At 33.9% G+C, this 19,335-nt stretch overlaps 1 protein-coding gene across 3 annotated transcripts in view; it reads right to left on the bottom strand.

The window, feature by feature from the left end:
* Window positions 1-19,335, bottom strand: part of LOC121727460 (sushi, von Willebrand factor type A, EGF and pentraxin domain-containing protein 1) — a 107,463-nt gene that overhangs the window by 55,995 nt on the left and 32,133 nt on the right. Inside the window, exon 1 of one of the 3 annotated variants that reach the window (XM_042115336.1) lies at window positions 10,543-10,613. The exons of the other annotated variants lie outside the window; for them this stretch is intronic. The gene's annotated coding sequence lies outside the window, so the exon portion shown is untranslated. Of the gene's footprint in view, window positions 1-10,542; window positions 10,614-19,335 lie in introns of those variants that run through there. 3 annotated transcript variants of the gene reach the window in all.

Raw genomic sequence — 19,335 nt, 5'->3', positions numbered from 1 at the left:
GTTTAGTTAGGCATAAGAAACTTAAAATTTCTCTTCTCTTATCTACCTTGGGCTATGAAAAAGTTATCAGAAAATATTGGCGTCTTTAACTACCAAATATATCGAATGGCGTCAAAAGGTCAGTGCACATTACATGGTAATTCCTAGCGCGAGCGCCTTGGGATGTAGCAACGTAAACTGTCCCTAATGGTGACTGAGGAAGTGAATTGGTGAAAGCTCCGTTTAGGTCTAGCTTCTAAGGAGCATGTAGGTGAAAATGTATTAGTCACTTAGTTCACTAAACATTTAGTTGCACTCCTAAATGTTACATCCGTTTGAAACCAGTCCTAGGATCCTATAATTAGTCAGCATGATCTCATCAGGGAAGCGTTGAATGTAACCTTAGTTTTTTTTCTTTACTAGTAATTCTCAGTTCGTAAACACGCTATAACTATAGTTACCAATTAGTCTTTTTTTATGAAATACGAGATTTTACGAGAGAGATTGCAAACGAGCAAACGGGTCACCTGATGGAAAGCAACTTCCGTCGCCCATGGATACTCGCAGCATCAGAAGAGCTGCAGGTGCGTTGCCGCCCTTTTAAGACGGAATAGGGTAATAGGGGAGGGTAGGGATGGGAAGGAAAGGGAATAGGGGAGGGTAGGGAAGGGAATAGGGTAGGAGTTTGGGCCTCCGGTAAACTTCACTCGGCGAAACACAGCGCAAGCGCTGTTTCGAGCCGGTTTTCTGTGAGAACGTGGTATTTCGCCGGTCGAGCTGGCCCATTCTTGTCGAAGCATGGCTCTCCCACGTATAGGGTTATAACCTATATATAGGTTTAAGACGGGACTTAATGGAATTAAACGGAATCTTTTATTTGAGCAAAAACTGTGGTATTTAACTATTTAGTGCTATATCTTATAAGTTATAAGTAGGTTATAGCATACACTTGCTATGTTTGATCCAAATGTATAATGTATAATTTTTTTACGACGCCGGTTATCCAGAATGGGAGTGAAAATGCAGGGGTTAAACACAGAAGCTATCATTCCAAGAAGTTTTTTAATTAATGAAGTTACCTTTCGACTTATGAGTTTCTGTTTCGGAGATCGTCATCATAATTCATACAAATTACAGGCTAGGGCCTACCCTCTGAAGCAGAACCTACTTATTCTAACTCAAATCAGACCCAATTAAGGGACAAAGGACGTAATAACTTTTATGACTGTGCCAACCACAATAACGGATATATTATATTTATTGAAACTTAATTCTCGCGAGGAAACGATCGTTTCTAGTTTAATGTTTGATATTACTAGAAAACGTTACGGCTTCCTTTCGGCTAGGAAATAAATGTTTAAGACGATAAAATATTATGTTGAAAGAACCTTTAATTAGCTGTACAGTTCCGCGTAATATACCGTACTTTATTAAAATGCGCGTATGAGGTTCTTTATAGCAGTTTTAGTTCTTTGATAGTGTAATTTTCCGGATTGGTGAGTGTAATTTTTGGAAGACCTAAGTTTTGTAATTTAACCAGAGCTGTTAATAACAAACAGTTAAAGGAAGAATTTAAATTTGTTTTTCTACAGAAATTGGCTCTGAGAAGTCGACAATTTTCCACCACAAAAACTGGCGCGGTTTATGTAAAGTTACTTTTTAAACAATCTGTACTTACTCACATTATCATAAGATAATGAATAACCGGTAGTAGTTTTATTTTATTAACTGTTACATAGAAACACGATAAAATATATAAACTCAAAAAGACGTTTTTCATTTCATGAGTCATCAAATTCGATTGAAGGTTAACGATTGTAATAAAATTTAACACAATGGTTATAACGCCTGTAAAACTATTATGTATTCACATAAGTCTCAGTAATGTTGTTGTTAGTGCATATTATACATAATTACGTAATATAATTTTATTATAATGAAGTCTTAAATAAAAGCTTACTATGTTATTACAAGAACGCGGGTCTAGTCTACTAGTATGAAAACCTGCTTCTTTAGAGAAGCAAGTTAGCTCTAAGTGACTGAGTTTAAAGTCAAAAAAATATTAAATGTGAAGATAGGAGAAGCCGCTACCGTGTTGGATATGTTTTAGTTTAGGCCGGCCTCTCATAGAAAACAAGAAATGGAACAGCAAGAAACGGAAAGGGCGTAAGCGACAAAATAGTTTTTGTCGAGTACTTAATTTAAAAACCGTGATACAAAGAGAAAGACATGATGAAAACTGACAATGAACTTTAATTTCTTATCTTTAGTCATTGCTGAGAAAAATCTATATCTACAGCCAAATTATCAAGGCGTCGCCTTACACATTAACACTTCTATACAAAATATATTAATATATGTACATAGGCTGCTTGTTAACCAGTCACCATTGTGAAAGCGAAACTCGATTATCATACGAGGGTAAGTGTGTAAATATCCGCTTTACTATTGCTAAAATTTGACCAATAAAGACAATCCCACGAAATTCAAAGTCATTGTCGCGTTTATTACATCCTTTTACAACAATTTTTACTTTTATAATAATTTTGTCCATCAATTGACTATTAAAAAAAAGTTTTGGAAATCCTAATTTTTATGGAAATGATTAAGACTATACGTATCAAATGAAGTGTTCTCATAGATTTTTATGTTATCTTAAAATATATTATACATATACAATGTGTCCCAACACCAGTGTCTGATTATTTAATGTCATGAGAAGTATTGGTCAGATTAGTATGAGACTTGAGAGCCCGATACAAACTAAAACGGCTGCCATTTTACAACCGTGAGAGAGAAAAATTTGAGAGCCGATTTTTCGATAAAATATGCCATACATCATGACATTAAAGGCTCGGACACTGGTGTCGGGACACATGCACTGTATAGGAATAATGAAAACTTTTAAAAATAATAATAATTATTATTACGTTTTGGATACAAAGCGGCCGAAATTACAAAGAAAAGAACGCGAACACACAAAATATGCTATTATAGCTTATCAATATGACTTGAAAAATCCAATAAAATCAAAGTATTTTTATAAGATATATAGACTATTAATATTATGTTGGCTTATAATATACCGACAATCAACCCGCCGTAAAATCTTTTAATTTGTTTCCTTATTGTTCTTAGTCATGCAATTTTTTTTTATGTATGAATATTTTATTAGATAACGTAAGTATATGTTACAAACTTTTTTAGTAGTATTATAATTACTAAATAATTACTACGTAAGTAATATTATGATAGTAGAGAAGGTAGAGTATTCCTTTAATATTTTTTTCGGAAAATTAAAAAAGTTCACTGCTCTGTTTTGTAAATGAAGCAAGCAAAATCAGTTATTAATCAATTCATATATAATCTTGCTCTTTTTCTAAACGTATATTATAAACACGCTCAAACTACTGAATAGATTCGAACATTCGTTTTTTAAATTCCGAAAAAGTGTATAGGAAAGTTCTTATTGCCGAAAATGTATACTTACGAACAGTCAAACAAATTTTGGTGGAATAAACGTAGTTGAAGGCTGTAAGCAACATTTAGTAATAATTAAAAATATAAATATTATTTGTAAAATAATAATACACTGTTTAACCATTATTAATGTCAATTGTTACGTTGTGATTAAACCTTTCGTTCGTAACTACAATATAAATAATAAACAGTAGCAACTTCATACTCAACCATCTAAATTAGACTCACGCACACATAACCGTGAATTTAGATAACAATGCTGTCCATCGCGAGCGCGGTAAAGTTACATTGTGTTGAATAAGTTTTATTTCAAGGACACGACTAAGTTACACTACTGTATATATTTATACTGTGGTAATCCGGCGTCGCGCCCTCGTAACCTCTTCCCACGCCTCTGAGAATCGCTTATTATGTTCATAGAGAGCTTTATAGTCTAGGAGCCGACGATGAAATAATAAATTTTGGGCTTGTACTTAAAGTTTAATAATAATGCTTAATTAAAGACTTAAGTCAGGATTTCAATCCACAGAATTACTGTTTGAGTGAGTTCAGACTTCCGTAGCGTTTATAAAGAGTTTTCTGATAAACTAGACAGTAGACATATTATTATTATTAATAATAATAATAGCCTTTTATTCCATAAACAAAGGGTTACAAGAGATCCCTAAGTTCGGTGTGCCGTTTGGCAAAGGCCTCCTCCGATTCTTTCCAGTGTGTTCTGTCCCTTGCTACGCTCAACCAGAATGGTCCCGCAGTCTGTTTCAAGTCGTCTTCCCATCTCCTGACTTGACATATTATTCTCAAGTCAAGACATAATATTATCATTGCATATTAAAAAACATAATGACACTGTTAGATAATTTTTCATGAACTTCTATCGGTTTTAAATAGTCAATTATTAGTTTCGTAAGCAGTGGAAGAAATTGATATTCAGTAATAAAGCCACCTTTACGTACTCTCGTAATTTTATGTTTTTATTTTCATGTGTGTTGTTATTGTAACTGTGATTGTGCAATTTCATTCATTCATTCAGTACTTAAAATACATCCAAATTTTGAGTACTAACTGAAGTTATGCTGCCGGCTCCTGGTCTATGCTCCGTCAGCAACCACAATAGGACATAATTAGAAATTGTATATGGCTGAAATTATTATGTATTATCTTCTTTCATTATTTCCTATACATAATATCGTATAACTAGGGCTTATAGAATGTTGTACAGAAGAAAGTTATAATTGCTAATCTGAACATTTTGTGGTAGACTTTACGGAAAAACTATCACGCCTATTGATTTGTGCTTTAACATAGTAATTTTTATTTGTATGTAGATGTGTTATAATCAGTCAGTCAAGGTGTGCAGACGACGCGAACCCTCACAAAGCTCGGCTTTTAGCTAGTTTAAATTATACTAGCTATTTGACCATTACTAGGTATTCGATGAAACGCGAATAAAATGACATTTTCTTGAAATGCTTCCTAGCTAGTTCGATTTATCGCCCCCGAAACCCCCTATATACTAAATTTCATGAAAATCGTTAGAGCCGATTCCGAGATTCCAATTACAAGAATATTTAAACGTTTAAAGATTTAAGATTTGGCGTTTATAATCCGTATATTGATGGATCTTTCCCAATTGCCTGTGAGGCTGTGTGGTGTAAAAATTGACTTCTTATATTGACTTGGTGCCCTTTATTTTTCTTCCCGACTACAAAGCTTTAAAGAAGATTAATGAAGTCTTTGATATCTCGGTGAAGAAAGCTTTTCCCTTGGGCGGTTTCCTAGGTGGGCGTAGTACGTAATCATCTGTCATAATACAAGTTATCATCTGTCGGCTGTGTTTGACATAACGCTACCAAAAAACGTAAGTCCATCATCTGCTTACGAATCGACTTCTCTTAAAGTAAGTACTTTGGATATTAGAGCAATGCATTAGCATTGTCCAAAGTCATCTGATATAACTGGATATAATGCTTAACTGTGACATGCCCCGATTCGAGTCGTCAAGACGTATCAATATCTACTTTATAGTAATGTGGATAGGTTCAAAAACACCGTGTGATCGACGCCTAAGCCTACATATTTTAATTACAAGCACATAATTAGGGCACGCCGCACCGAATTGACCATTATCAATGTGAGAGAATTACAAACTGACCTCTTTGGTTAAAAGAATAGTTTTGAAACACTCGCACGCTTTGTGGTAACTTCTGTTTCAGTAATTCGTTATTACTTTGTATAATTATTGTGTATACGACACGCTATTTTAAGTGGCTGAGTAACTCGACAACATGCGAGTTTAAAGTTTAAAAATCTGTAATAAAGAATACAAAAATCTTCAATTTATAAACTGTGAAGATTTTTGTTTTATTTTTATATGTCAAGTAATAATGCCTGGTTTTTGAGGTTTACTGACAGAAGTTTGTCGATTCACTGGGATATTTGATTGGCTAGCGTTGGGTCGGTAAATTGTAGTTACGTTGTCGAATACAGATTTCTGTGAATAACTTTAGAAACTCGGCAAAAGTCGACTGTCATGTCTAGTGAGCGTTCGCTTATACCGTGTTATTCCAGCCTCAAACAATTTAAATATTGAAAAGTAACTATATTTAACCATTGACCGCTAACTGTGATAATAAATCAATTTGATATTTAGCGCGTCCATTCATCGGTTACAATCGAAGCTTTAATTACCAGAACGGAAATGATTTAACAGATGTCATTGACTTAGTTCGATATAATTAGGTTTCGGGACCACAAAATTACAAAATTCAATTAAGCAATATTGGATATAGTGTGTTTTAATATGGAATACTGAGGCCCGGTTGCGCCAGTCTAGGTTAAAGTTAATTGGCACCTCGCTCGTTCCTCCTCTTTGTTTAAGATTTACGCTTCGTTGTACGGGCAAAATATTTTAACTTCGCCAATAAAAAGCAAGTTTACCAGCAAGCAATGGTTTTCTTCGTGGTTCATATTATTTGTGCAAATTCATAAAATCGACCCAGCCCCAGTAATTTTGGAATATTACAAAATATTACCACGTATAATAAAATTTAACCTGTATAATAATATTGTTACAGCAGAAAATGCAATAATATTAAAATAGGTTTAGCCTTAGTCCAGATTGGTGCAAGGTAAATTAGTAAGTTAAAAACTTTTTAAATATGACGTATTACAGTATTAGGTTATTTCTTTTATTATTATGAAAGAAAACTTCACGCTCTTACTGTAATTAGTCAGAGCTCTAAAGATATGTATCAGCATGCGCACACCTGTCATCGAAAACGAATTTAACCTACTTTAAATAGAGGAAGTTATGATTTAGACTAGGACATCTAACGGACGTTGCTAAAGTATTACATAACGGTTCACAATTAAACGATATTCCGTTGGGAAATTTATTGATATAGCCTAGTTCTGTATAAACGTCGTGCATGATTATTGAATATTACATTACCAGGAAAACAAACTGTATGATACGAAATTTAGACAGTGCGTTTTGATGAGATTTGATTGGCTTCTGAGGTGCCAAACGTGAGAGTTAGTGAGCACCATAAAGTTAATATACCTAGTGGAATAGAGAAACAAAGGCCTGAGCAAGAGAGATGTCACTATCAGTAACACTGCGTGGTAAAAAGAGACGTGTGATACATGACAACAGCACTCTTTTTTTGACGTCCAGTCGGCACGTGCCGCACGTTGACAATTTAATCTTATAGAAATCATGTTCAATCATGCTTGAGTAAGTGTATACGTACACATATTTTTACACACAGATGAAACCAATTTCGGTTACGTTTGACAGCTCGAGATTGTTGCTCTATTCCGCTAGGTATATTAACTTTATGGTGAGCACCACCTGTGACCACTGAGCGCACTTGTTAACTGTTAATATAGTTTAGGAAAACACCCTTTAAGTTGAAGGTTTTAGCGAACATACAGTTAATAGAGTCTATTACTATTAGCTCAAGAAAAAACTGTTTCTTTTGTGAGAATTTCCTTCATAAATATAACAGTTAAACCCTCTAATCCTTTGAGACGTCTAGGGTCAAATCGACCGCACTGGGACACTTTAACCCTTTTCATGCTGCGATTACTTAACCTTATATTCAGCGATTTCAGCATGAAATAAAAATACGTAATATTAAATCTTTTCCTTTTCAAAGATTATGTAGTAAAACTACACGCTAGAAAAAATACTTCAGCTTATTATTTCGCAGCTAATGTCTTCTAGGAAACCTAAAAACAGTGTCTAGCTTTCTAAACATAAATAGGAATTCTACTCAGTTATAATATTATGCACAAATCTATGCAGTTTTATTCCTCGCGTGCTCGAAGTGGGTCGAGAACCTATGACAGTGACATTGACACCGCAGACTAGTAAGTTGAGTAAAATTAACACAATCAAAATCGCAATTAAAACATGCCAGTTATATCGTTACATTGTAATATTCAAAGTGATCAAATGTAAAAAAACATCTCGAAAATAAAATATATTGTGTAAAACTAAATTATGTACAGTTTATTAACAAAATTGGTTATAGAGTGGTCTACACTATTACCAATTTTGTATAGTACGCTATTTACTTAATATTACGCTACTCCAGTTGCATATTAGTAAAAAAACTTTTAAGACAAGAAAATAAACGCAGAATCGTTGATGTTGAACGCAAAACACTAATTGTGCATAAACTACTTTTTTTTGGCAACAATTTTGTTTTCATTTCATCTTAAATTTCAGCCTTCACTTACGTCTATTTATAACTTGGTTACGCTGTTCGTTTATACCGCTGGAGTAGTATAATTTTTGGGACAAAAACTATGGTTTTATCTCAAAATATCGTTGTAACCAAAATTGGTTGAGCAGTTTTACCAAGAGATTTCTAGACAGACACACTATTAGTGTTGAAGTATGATAAGTTTCAATGAACAAGTTAATAATATAGGCTATTATTTAAATGATTTAACGGGAAAAGACCGCCTAGTTCCAGTGGCGATTTTATACGATAATTAGAATGAACAGTTTACAACCGTTATAGGACTCAGCGCGCCCTGAATACAGATTTGAAACATAACAGTTGTCGCAAGAATGTCACACTGTTATATGTAGATTATTTTGACATTCCTCAAACTTTAGTTGTGAAGTGTTGTTTCTTTTTTTTTATGAAATAAGGGGGCAATCGAGCAAACGGGTCACCTGATGGAAAGCAACTTCCGTCGCCAATGGACACTCACAGCATCAGAAGAGCTGCAGGTGCGTTGCCGGCCTTTTACGAGGGAATAGGGTAATAGGGGAGGGTAGGGATGAGAAGGGAAGGGAAGGGAATAGGGGAGGGCAAGGAAGGGAATAAGGGTAGGGGATTGGGCCTCCGGTAAACTCACTCACTCGGCGAAACACAGCGCAAGCGCTGTTTCACGCCGGTTTTCTGTGAGAGCGTGGTATTTCTCCGGTCGAGTCGGCCCATTCGTGCCTGGCTCTCCCACGTATATAGATTATTTTATTATATTAAATAGATTATTTTGACATTACTCAAACTGTAGTTGTGAAGTGTTGTTTCACTTTTTTTTGTACAGTAAGCTATTAGCACAATATATTAAGTCAATTCAATCTGAAGATTGGGCAGTCTAAGTTAAGGCTGCATTCATGACAGCCTTAACTTAGACTGCCTACAGGTAAGTACTGTATATTATTGTAATCTCGAAATGTAGCCGCTAAACCGTGCGTCGCATAAAAATCCAGCCTTATGTTATTTTTTAAAGTTTTTTTTGGCTTTTTTTATTATGTACAGTAGGCATAGGTTTGTCAATAGAATCTATTGATTGAGCAGTCTAGATTAAAGTTTATATTTGGTTAAAATATTAAAAGAAATATTACGTTCTCTCCCTTCCTTCGTATGATAAGAAAATCATTATAAAATATCATACACAAAGATGAGTATTAAAAATGTATGTCAATGTTTAACCTTTCTCTACGAAAGAAAGAAAAATATTATCAATGTATACACTTTCGCTCGCTTATTAAGATAAACGATGAAAATGTTATTCTAATTGTTGGAGTTACCGAATATTTCCCAAACTAGCGCTGATTGCAAACCATTCATAGTAAAGGTCAAGAAGTATCAATGAAGTCGAATATTCACTTTCACGTATGGGCCCGAATTCCAAGAAAGTGAGAGGTAACACATTTTCTCGAATTCATCCATTACGTAGCCATTTATAAGTACAGTTCTGATTTGACCTTGGTATGCGGCAATGTATCACGGACTAGATGTTATGATCGAGAGTTGATTGCAGCTCTCAATTTGTTTGTGCATAGCATAGTATGTCAGTAGCAGGTCGATATACAAAACAGTTACTTAGATACAACTGCAAATCATAATATACCGGCTGATAGTTTAGTCGGTATAACGTTACGTATAAAAATTGACTATATCATTGGGTTGCTTGCGATTCCAGTTGAGACTTATTGTAGTTAATAATAAAATATTATTATAACTCCCACACCGGATTCGGTGACGGTGGCCTCCTGCGTAACTGACGTGGTTTCATTGAAAGGAGTAATTTTATAGTGCCCAAGTGTGTGCACGAGAGCACTCTCTATTCCTTTACTCTCATAACCTAGTGGGACGGAAGACTGACACGACTGACTGACAGATCAGGCGCAGGACCGACTTATTGTAGTTAGCTAATTAAAGTGATGTAAGTTTTAAGTGGTTTTTGGGGTTTATATTTGGGGATGTTTGGGATGGTAGTGTGGCGGTACCCACAATTCGCCTAACATTCCTGCATCGCGCTATCGAAGTTTTCTGAGCGCATCGGTATATATACGACAGCTGAAATGTATCACGTGGGCTTCGGCCTGACCGAGCATAACACCTCGCTCGGTCGGAAGATCTTTCTTTGCGGCCTCCACGCACGCATTCCTCGACGCGCTCAGAAAACTTCGATAGCGCGATGCAGGAATGTGAGGCGAATTGTGGGTACCGCCACAGTAGCAAAAAAACTCTGGTACCACTTCATAGTTAAGTAGGTACCAAAATTTTGCTAAAATTCGATTTCGTGGAAGGTTGGTATTGCGGTACTTACACGTTAAAAGTTACCGTTTTTAAACGAACATGAGCCGGAGTTTCCCAGATCCCAGGAAGTTCTATTTATCTACGAAGTATCCGACAGCGAATTACCTGTGAACAAAAAAATAAAAAATAAACAGACAATTCTGACAACTTCATTCGCTTGATTTTCATTAATTGCTTTTAAAATTCCGGCCGTTTTGTTAAAGTTTTTTAATCGTTATTCTTTTTACGGCAATTATTCACTTTTGTTGGCAATTTTTTCAAGGTTTGAATATGAAGATAGCCGCTAGATTCATCTACTAGGGTCTTAGCTAAGATGCTTTCATCGATTTGACTGTTAAGTTGCGAACTTACTAATAATGTAGGGGATTTGGATTTTTCGAAAGGAATCCTTTATTTATAATTCGATCTTGAACTTCGACAGGGAAATTACCAAAACATTTTAGCCAGGGGTCCAGTTTACCATATTTTTGAATAGCTACCTCATATCATAGGCCTTAATTCTGATAGCTGCTATTATAGTCAGCGTACGGCTGCATCAGAATTAAGGCCTGCGGGCACAGTCGAGTCGAGTCTAGTGAACATATTTGACGGATTTCCCGTAGTCACTGGAAATCGCAAATATGTAAGTACGCTTTATAATTGACGGTGGATTTGAACTAGGGTTCCTCTGTAAACTTTTATAGATATACAAGTTTTGTATAGTATGTAGACTGTAGAGTAATATTGCAGTTACTCAATAATGACATAGTGGTTATTAAAATGATTTATAGTAAATGAAGTGTTAGTATTTTCTTTACACGCGGCTAATTTACTTAGTTGAGTATGTTTTTAATTCTTTCTTCTTTAAATATTTATTAATAACTTATATCTTTAAACGAGCAATTCTTGTATATATGTATATACTATATAATATTATATAATTGGAATCTCGGAATCGGCTCTAACGATTTACATGAAATTTAGTATATAGGGGTTTCGGGGGCGATAAATCGATCTAGCTAGAAATCATTTTTAGAATATGTAATTTTATTCGTGTTTTATCGAATACAGCAAAGCTTGGGCAAATAGCTAGTTAATATTATCTATGTAGAGATTAAGAGCAATTTACATAGTTCTATAAATATAATACAGTATTAGAAACTTTATTATATCACATAATAATATGATTGTAAAACAATATTCGCCGCGCTAATTTGAGTAACAGTCTGTGGTAACGAACTCGGTTTCCGTTACTCGCGCAGACGCTTGTTACAGTTTTTGTACGTTCAGTAGGCGTTGCTCTTTGTTAATATCATAACTAGATTATTGTTAATCTATGACAGTAATATAGAGGTTATACTGTTCGCTTACAAGCTACTAATAGTGCCGTAATAATAAGTGTAGAGGTTTTCTGAACAGGAGTTTATTTCAACAGTGATGCTGATTGGTTTGCGTATTTAAGGCCAATATAGCGCTAGAGAATAGATATTATAATCCTGTCAAATAACCTGAAAATCAGACTTAAAATGATAAACTCAATATGCGGATATATAACTCAATTATCTTATATCTTTATATATATATATATATATATATATATATATATATATATAAATCTTGTATATATAAGTATAATTGGAATCTCGGAATCCAACAATTTTCATAAAATTTAGTAATTTTCGGGGACGATAAATCGATCTAGCTAGGAATCATTTTTAGAAAATGACATTTTATTCGTGTTTTATCGAATACAACAAGTCAAATAGCAAGTAAATATAAAATAATTAATATATTATTATTCGCATTTCAGCACTAATTTCAAAAATATCTAAAATATTTAAAATAAGATTTTGGAAACGAATCCTACTATGGTCTCTATTAACCTTGTTCTAAGCTCTATATAAAAAGGACTCAAAACTGCAAAGGAATTAGAAAGCAATACGTCCCGTACACGTAGATTGTACGTGATGGACGAAAACGGACTCATTGTCGGTTTACAGTTAGGCCTTTTTCTAGCGTGGCCCCAACGCGCCTTCCATATTCATATTTCAAAGTGAAACGGCGTATGTTTTTCAAGCGCTGGTTTATTTTATGGTTCCTTTGAAATTTCAGGTTATGAAGTTTATGTTTTATGTGAATCTATTTTAAATGATTTTTAATGTAGAGTCAAAGTTTAATTATACTGGAAACAGTATTAAACTATACGAGTAGGACAAAGTATTGTACCATATTCATTAAAAGATATTTCATTTACCAAAAAGGAATGGACTGCATTTTTGCGTGCAGCATCCAGGGCTAGTTTACGCCTCTAAAGCTACCAGGATAAATTTACTGTCAATAAGTGGAAATCCTTAGTCGACACCGAATAACAAAAAAAAAAAAAACAAAATTGCAATGGACTGCATTTTGGACTAAGTTTGTTTGGTAAAGTTTTCAAGTAACGATTGATTCACGACATTATACAATAGTTAGCGGCTTTTATTTGTTTTCTCAGTGAAAGTTCCATTTGGTTATTAATTGTTGGAGTTACATCATTTTCGGTAAAGAAATGAAACGTCAATACTTTCTACAAATAAACTAATGTTCTCTTTCGTTGTTAAACATTTATCTTACTAGATGGAATGCAAATTACGACGCCGAAAGTATTGATTTCTTTTCCTTATAAAATATATTATATTAAACCCCCTTACTAATTAGAAGATCCACTCTTTTCATTGCGTTATGCACTTTTCCTTGTCAAACATAAAAATATAATTAAACCCCCTTGGCCCTTACTAATAAGAAGATCCACTCTTTTTGGGATGGGTAAAAATTTTAGACTCAGGATATATCACGGACGGAGGCTAAGTTGGCCGCCGGCGCAGCGTAGGAGAGGAAGCAATATGCCCTTTTTACTGCGTGGTGAAAAAGTATGTTAATTAATTTTCACTTCTGTCGGCACTCCCAGAGTGCAATCCTTTTTTGGGTCACTAACCTGTCACAATCAGCAACATTCAAAGGTATAAAAACCAGTATCAGCTGAGATTTAGTGTAGTTACGAGGGTAATTAAGTTAGAAAGCCGGTGTCGGACACTAAGTAGGCGCTTCCGCGGACGGGGTTTAAGGGACTTAGGCGGTCAGTGGGACACCAGCTTTCTGTTCGATAGATACCTTCAATTAAACAACTTAGTTATTAGTTATCTGTATGATTATATCCCTGTTTTATTTGTGGAATACGATTTTATATTTGTACCATTGAGGAAATTGATTCCTAGGCAGTTGATTTAATGTTAATTGTGATCTGTCGACTGGGTTTGACGTAACGCGACCAAACCACGTAGGTCCCCCATCAGCCTAGAAATCAACTTATCTGATAGTCCATTATTGTGATGTTCTAATGATACATAGAAGGTAAAAAAGAATAAGTATAGTATAATATATAGGTAGTTGCAGGTGCGGTCGCAGCCTGTAGTTTTGGGGGAGTTACACGAGATGAAATTATTTTGTTGACACAACTACCAAACTTGTGTCAAAATAAAAGATCGACATAGTCAATACTCACTCATTAGCTCATTACGCATATTTTGGTGGGGATTCCCATGTAAAATGTTGTTCTTAATTATAATGAAGTATCATATAGATCCGAAGAACAAAGTAAAGAAGTCTCTATCGAGCATTGAGTATCTTATGAGTGAGCAAAAATCTCGTTAGAAAATGGGAAGTCAACGGCAGCAGGTTGTGTGAGTTCGCTTTTAGTGAATGTAATTTAAAAATGTGAAAACGTATTTATTTTCATCAGGTATAAAATTTTGCGCAGCCATTTTCAAAAGTTTTGATGCTAAAAGATTTTCTGTGTTATTTCGCCGGTATTTTCACATTTTTTAGCGTCTGTAGAGAATAATATTTTTTCAATAGTGAACTTTAAAAAGGACTAAAAGTGAAAAACTGTTGAAAAAGGTAGAAAATTATTATCAAAATAAAGCAAGACATCAGATAACTTCATATTAGGTTAATCTTTCTTCTACCAGCCCAAGTTATCATAAAAGTAAAAGTTTCTTTGAAAATTCCGAGATTACTCTTATCTCTTAAAGCACTGTTCACACTTATCTACGGAAGAGTAATGTCAGGCCGAAGACCGTAACTTACGTAACTAATTCTGGTCAAACATGAAATGTGAAATCTCCATGGGAAGCGTTTAAAAAGTAAATATGAATATGAAAGTATCAAAATTTATGATGTCTATACGTAGATCGTGGTTACTATTACTCAACACACAAGATGCGCGAAAAATAAAAAAAAATACTTTCCAATACGGAATATCAAGTTTAAATTACAGAACCTATTTTGATGCAATCTATTACTGAGATATTTTGCGCCCGAGGGAAAACGTAGGATACTTTTAATGTCGGAAAAGGTGCAGTTTGTTAGCGATAAACGATTACCAATTTTGTCACTTAAAAGTTTTTTTTTTTGACTTAAACCTGCTCGTATCTACAAAAGCACTAATCGTAAAAAACATAGCTTGACGATGACGTCATATAGATGACGACACACTAATGTCATGAAGCTTTTAGAACATTTGAATACCACGTACGTTTTAAAATTCGGTACACGTTACAAAAGGAAATTCAGCGAGATGTGCTATAAATGCTATAATATTGAATGTGCTAAAGTCAAAAATGTGGAAAAGGATATTTTCAACGGTAAAATACTCAAGTTCTCTGGGAAAACATCGGGTTTAACGGAATTAATATTTAACAATCGTCACAACTCTAACATAATATTGTTAAATATTTTATTTGTAGAAATTTAAAAGTTAATAATTGTATCGGTCGAGTTGTGCTTAGATTGAATTAAGTTTTCAATGTTGCAGAAAAATAAATAATGTAGCAATTAGCAAACTACCATTTTTTAAACGTATCACACAATTATAAAACACTATAAGAAAAAACCTATATTTAAGTAAAACGTCTTACATGATATTATATATTTTTTAAGACCGGAAACGCACCTGCAGCTCCTCTAATGTTGCGAGTGTCCATGGGCGACGGTAGTTGCTTTCCATCAGGTGTTCCATTTGCTCCTTTGCCCCCTTATTTTATAAAAAAATATGGGCCTATCCAGTAAAATATTGTAGTGTTTCAATTGTACCGGTATGGTTCATGTATCGATTATTATTAGTTTGGACATGACTCCATATATCACATGTGGCACAACAGTTGGTTTATGGGTTCACTTCCTAAAGGATACCGTACACCTTCCGCTATTGCCGTTACCGGTTCACGGCACCAATAATAATGTGACAACTGTAACCCTGTGTAAAGTCGCTAAGAGTGAATCTGAAGATGGTTATCAATTTGTTAGATGTAGGAATTTCTCAAATGGTGTTAGCAGAACCTTCATCAGATTCAGACATATTAAACCGACCGACTTTGATGAAACTTACATTATTTCCTAAGTTGAATAATATCTTGTACAAGAAAGAAGAGAAAAATAGAATTAGGTCCGATGACGTTAGTTTTTGACAATAGGGATGATGACAAGGTCAAAGATTAGCGAATTTTGTTACTAAAATAAAGAAATCACGGTAAAAAATAAGTGTTCGCAAAATTTCAGTTTGATAGCATTTGTATTTTTTTTGTTATGCGCCTTCAAAGTTGAATATTCAAGTCGAATTTTTTTTCAATTAAATTTCTTAATATTTGAATACAGTTCGATAACTTATGCAATTATAAGCAACTTTTGTTATGAAACCACTTTCATAAACGCAATATTTAATATACCTGTCGAACAAAGTTGTCTCCCGATGCGTACAAACTACGAAAGACTGACGTCATACTTTCGTAGCACTTTGTATGGAGCGTTTCGGGCACGTCTTTTTTATGAGATATTTGAATTGTCATATCTTGGTGAATTTTTAAGCTATCAGAGTCATTCTTTCAACGATGTTTCTATTTTTTAAGTGTCTTTCAATTACCGATAAGAAAAAAAAATAGTCATCATGCCTATTTCAACGTAGATATGACGAGACGACATCCGTCGGGGCATATTAGAAACATTATTTTAAAAAGGGTAATTATTATTTTAGATTTAAGTTTGTAAGGCTGCGATGGGACTGGCATATTGGAAAATCTCCAAAAGTTCCTTACTTTCAAACATATTAAAAAAACTGTAACCGTGGGTGACGAAAACCACTTAGCACATAACGGTCATCGAGTTTCACAAATTTGTGACATTTTTCTATACAACTCACGTTACGACACTGGTCTTATAGCGGTAACGCTACTTTTTACCCGACTGCCAAGCAAGGTGTCGCTGTTTTTTATACCAATTGGGAAATAGTAAGGCCATATTCTGGGATCAGATATTATTGTAGGATTAAACTTAACGTAATGATAAACACTATAAGAAATAGTATTTTCATTCATCGAATAGGTTTTAAAACTATTGGACTTAATTTAATGGGATTTAGGCATGGGAATGGACTCTACTATTCTTATATATAAATATGGATTTTCAAATGTGTTAGTCGCGGTAAAACTCGAAAACGGCTGAACGGATTGGGCTGATTTTAGTCTTAAAATATTCGTAGAAGTCTAGAGAAGGTTTCAAAGTGACACGAAGTTCACCGGGACAGCTAGTTTAATTATAATAATGAACCGCTCTGTGAGATATTTATACTGAAACCAAGAAGACGCAATATTTTCTTATATAAATAATATTGTTTTTGCTGATGGGTGAATTTCCCAAACGGCTTTTTTTGTCTTCGTTGAAATTACTATTAAAAAAGGGAATATTGTTATAAATTATTTGTTTTACTATTCAATGGGTAGCAATAGGATTGTGGAAAAAATATAATATGCCTAGGACTATTACAAAGGTAGAAATAAATAACTTGAAGATCTATTTTTATCAAATCGGTGCTGTCCCTCTACTTTTTTTACAAACAAAAACGGTTACATACTAGAAAATATGAATAATTTAAGGGAGTAACTTATATTATTTCGTAGAATATTAGTTAATCTATTATTATATACCATATTTTATTACATAATTAACGATTATAGTTACTTAGAGGCACAAATGTACTTGTCCTGAGTATTTTCCTCATATCGCTGGATAAAAGAAATTTAAACATTACTTTTCATCGACGAGTCGGACAGTCTCCCCACCCCAATTTTAATTTACTCCTTAGTGTGTACTTCCATGCAGTCAAGACAGATTTTCGTCAAACCGCTGCATATTCGTGCCAACAATATAAGTATGCCATTAAAATGTTCTCGGGCAATTATTTTATAATATCGGTGATTGAATTTTTTAAATGTAATTAATAGTTTTAAAATGGTTGTTTGGTTCTAATGAATGTATTAAGTAATTAAGCTTCATTATCTGTAACCAAATGTATCTTAGATATAATGCATTTTTTATAATTTCCTAAAAAGTGCGTTTTTTCTCACGTCGCTGCTCTCATATCGGTGTAATCGGTGGTCATTTTGACCATCGATATGATAATTTACACCGAAATTATAAGAAAAAACGAATCGGTGTCTTAAATCTAATATCGGTGTTTGGAATCATGACCAACGCACAGTTTTGTCACATCGGTGGATTGCTTTATCATATCGGTTGATAATTTTACCATATCGGTGAATTGTTTTATCATATCGGTTGATCTAGTGGCATTTCGTTAAGTATACTTTGTATACTTAAAATTACAAATGCGCATGATAGTAAAAATGAATGGATGTAAGGATGTATGAGCCATTTAAAGTTTTTACTTTATTTTCCTTTATTAAAATGAACTAGATGTGATCTAGTTCATTTTAATAAAGGCAACGATGATAAATTGTATTATTTTATTTATTCTATATCCCTACATCAAATGACTGGATTTCCCAAACCGCTTTTTTGCGTGGCAAGGCTGAAAGCTATCTTATATTTTGAAGATATCGTTTTCATTTTTGATTTTAAAAGTATAACATAACGCTTATAATTTGGGCCTATCTTTATTTTTCTTTAAATAATTATTATTTTCCAAGAAAATAAATATAATTTATAGGCGATTTCCAATTTTGGTGGCTTGTCACCGAACTATTTTACTCAATATCTAGACCGATTAACAGAAAACTTGATACTGGATTAGATTTTTATTTTTATGTAGTCGTTTTATATAGTTGACTCTTCATAATACATGAATTTTTTTGTTCTAACTTCTGTAGTTGAGTTTTTATGACACAGTTTAGGTCTGCCGCGGATAATTTTTAAATTTTGGTGGGATTTACGAAACGTTGTTTCTAAAAAATACCATTGATCTCTTAAGGCCCAGTAGTCCCTAAAATAAGCAGGTCGATGTCTGTCAGTACGATTATCAACGTTAAGGATATTAAAATAATATTCATATCAGCGCGCCTTGTACAGTGGCTGTTACGCGCTCGCCGCGTGCCTTGATAATAGAAAATAGGAGTAAAAAACTTTTGTTTTTAGTATTACACAAATTAAATATTATATCAAATCGTTTACGTTCGGTTACGACACATATACTACATGTTTGTTTTTTCTATACAATGTGTAATTTAGCCATAAAATGATTTAATTATGAAAAACAGCGTTATAACAGTCATCTTTGAGATTTTTTTCTATCGAGCAGAATTTTTCAAATTGCGTACTGATATACCTTTGCGTATAGGAAATTTTCTCAATTTTAAAACGGTACTTATTTTATACTTAAATAATGACATTTTCTTTACTAAAAACGTGTTTTAAAAAACCCATTTTACGTAGTTGCAACAACCACAGCGCCTCAAGCATACAAAATACGCCATTTACTTCATTCAGCCACACGCTA

The sequence above is a fragment of the Aricia agestis genome, chromosome 5 (genome assembly GCF_905147365.1).
Source record: "Aricia agestis chromosome 5, ilAriAges1.1, whole genome shotgun sequence".
NCBI lineage: Eukaryota > Metazoa > Arthropoda > Insecta > Lepidoptera > Lycaenidae > Aricia > Aricia agestis.
The sequence above is the reverse complement of the archived record's forward strand: the minus strand, read 5'-3'. Positions and strand labels throughout refer to the sequence as shown.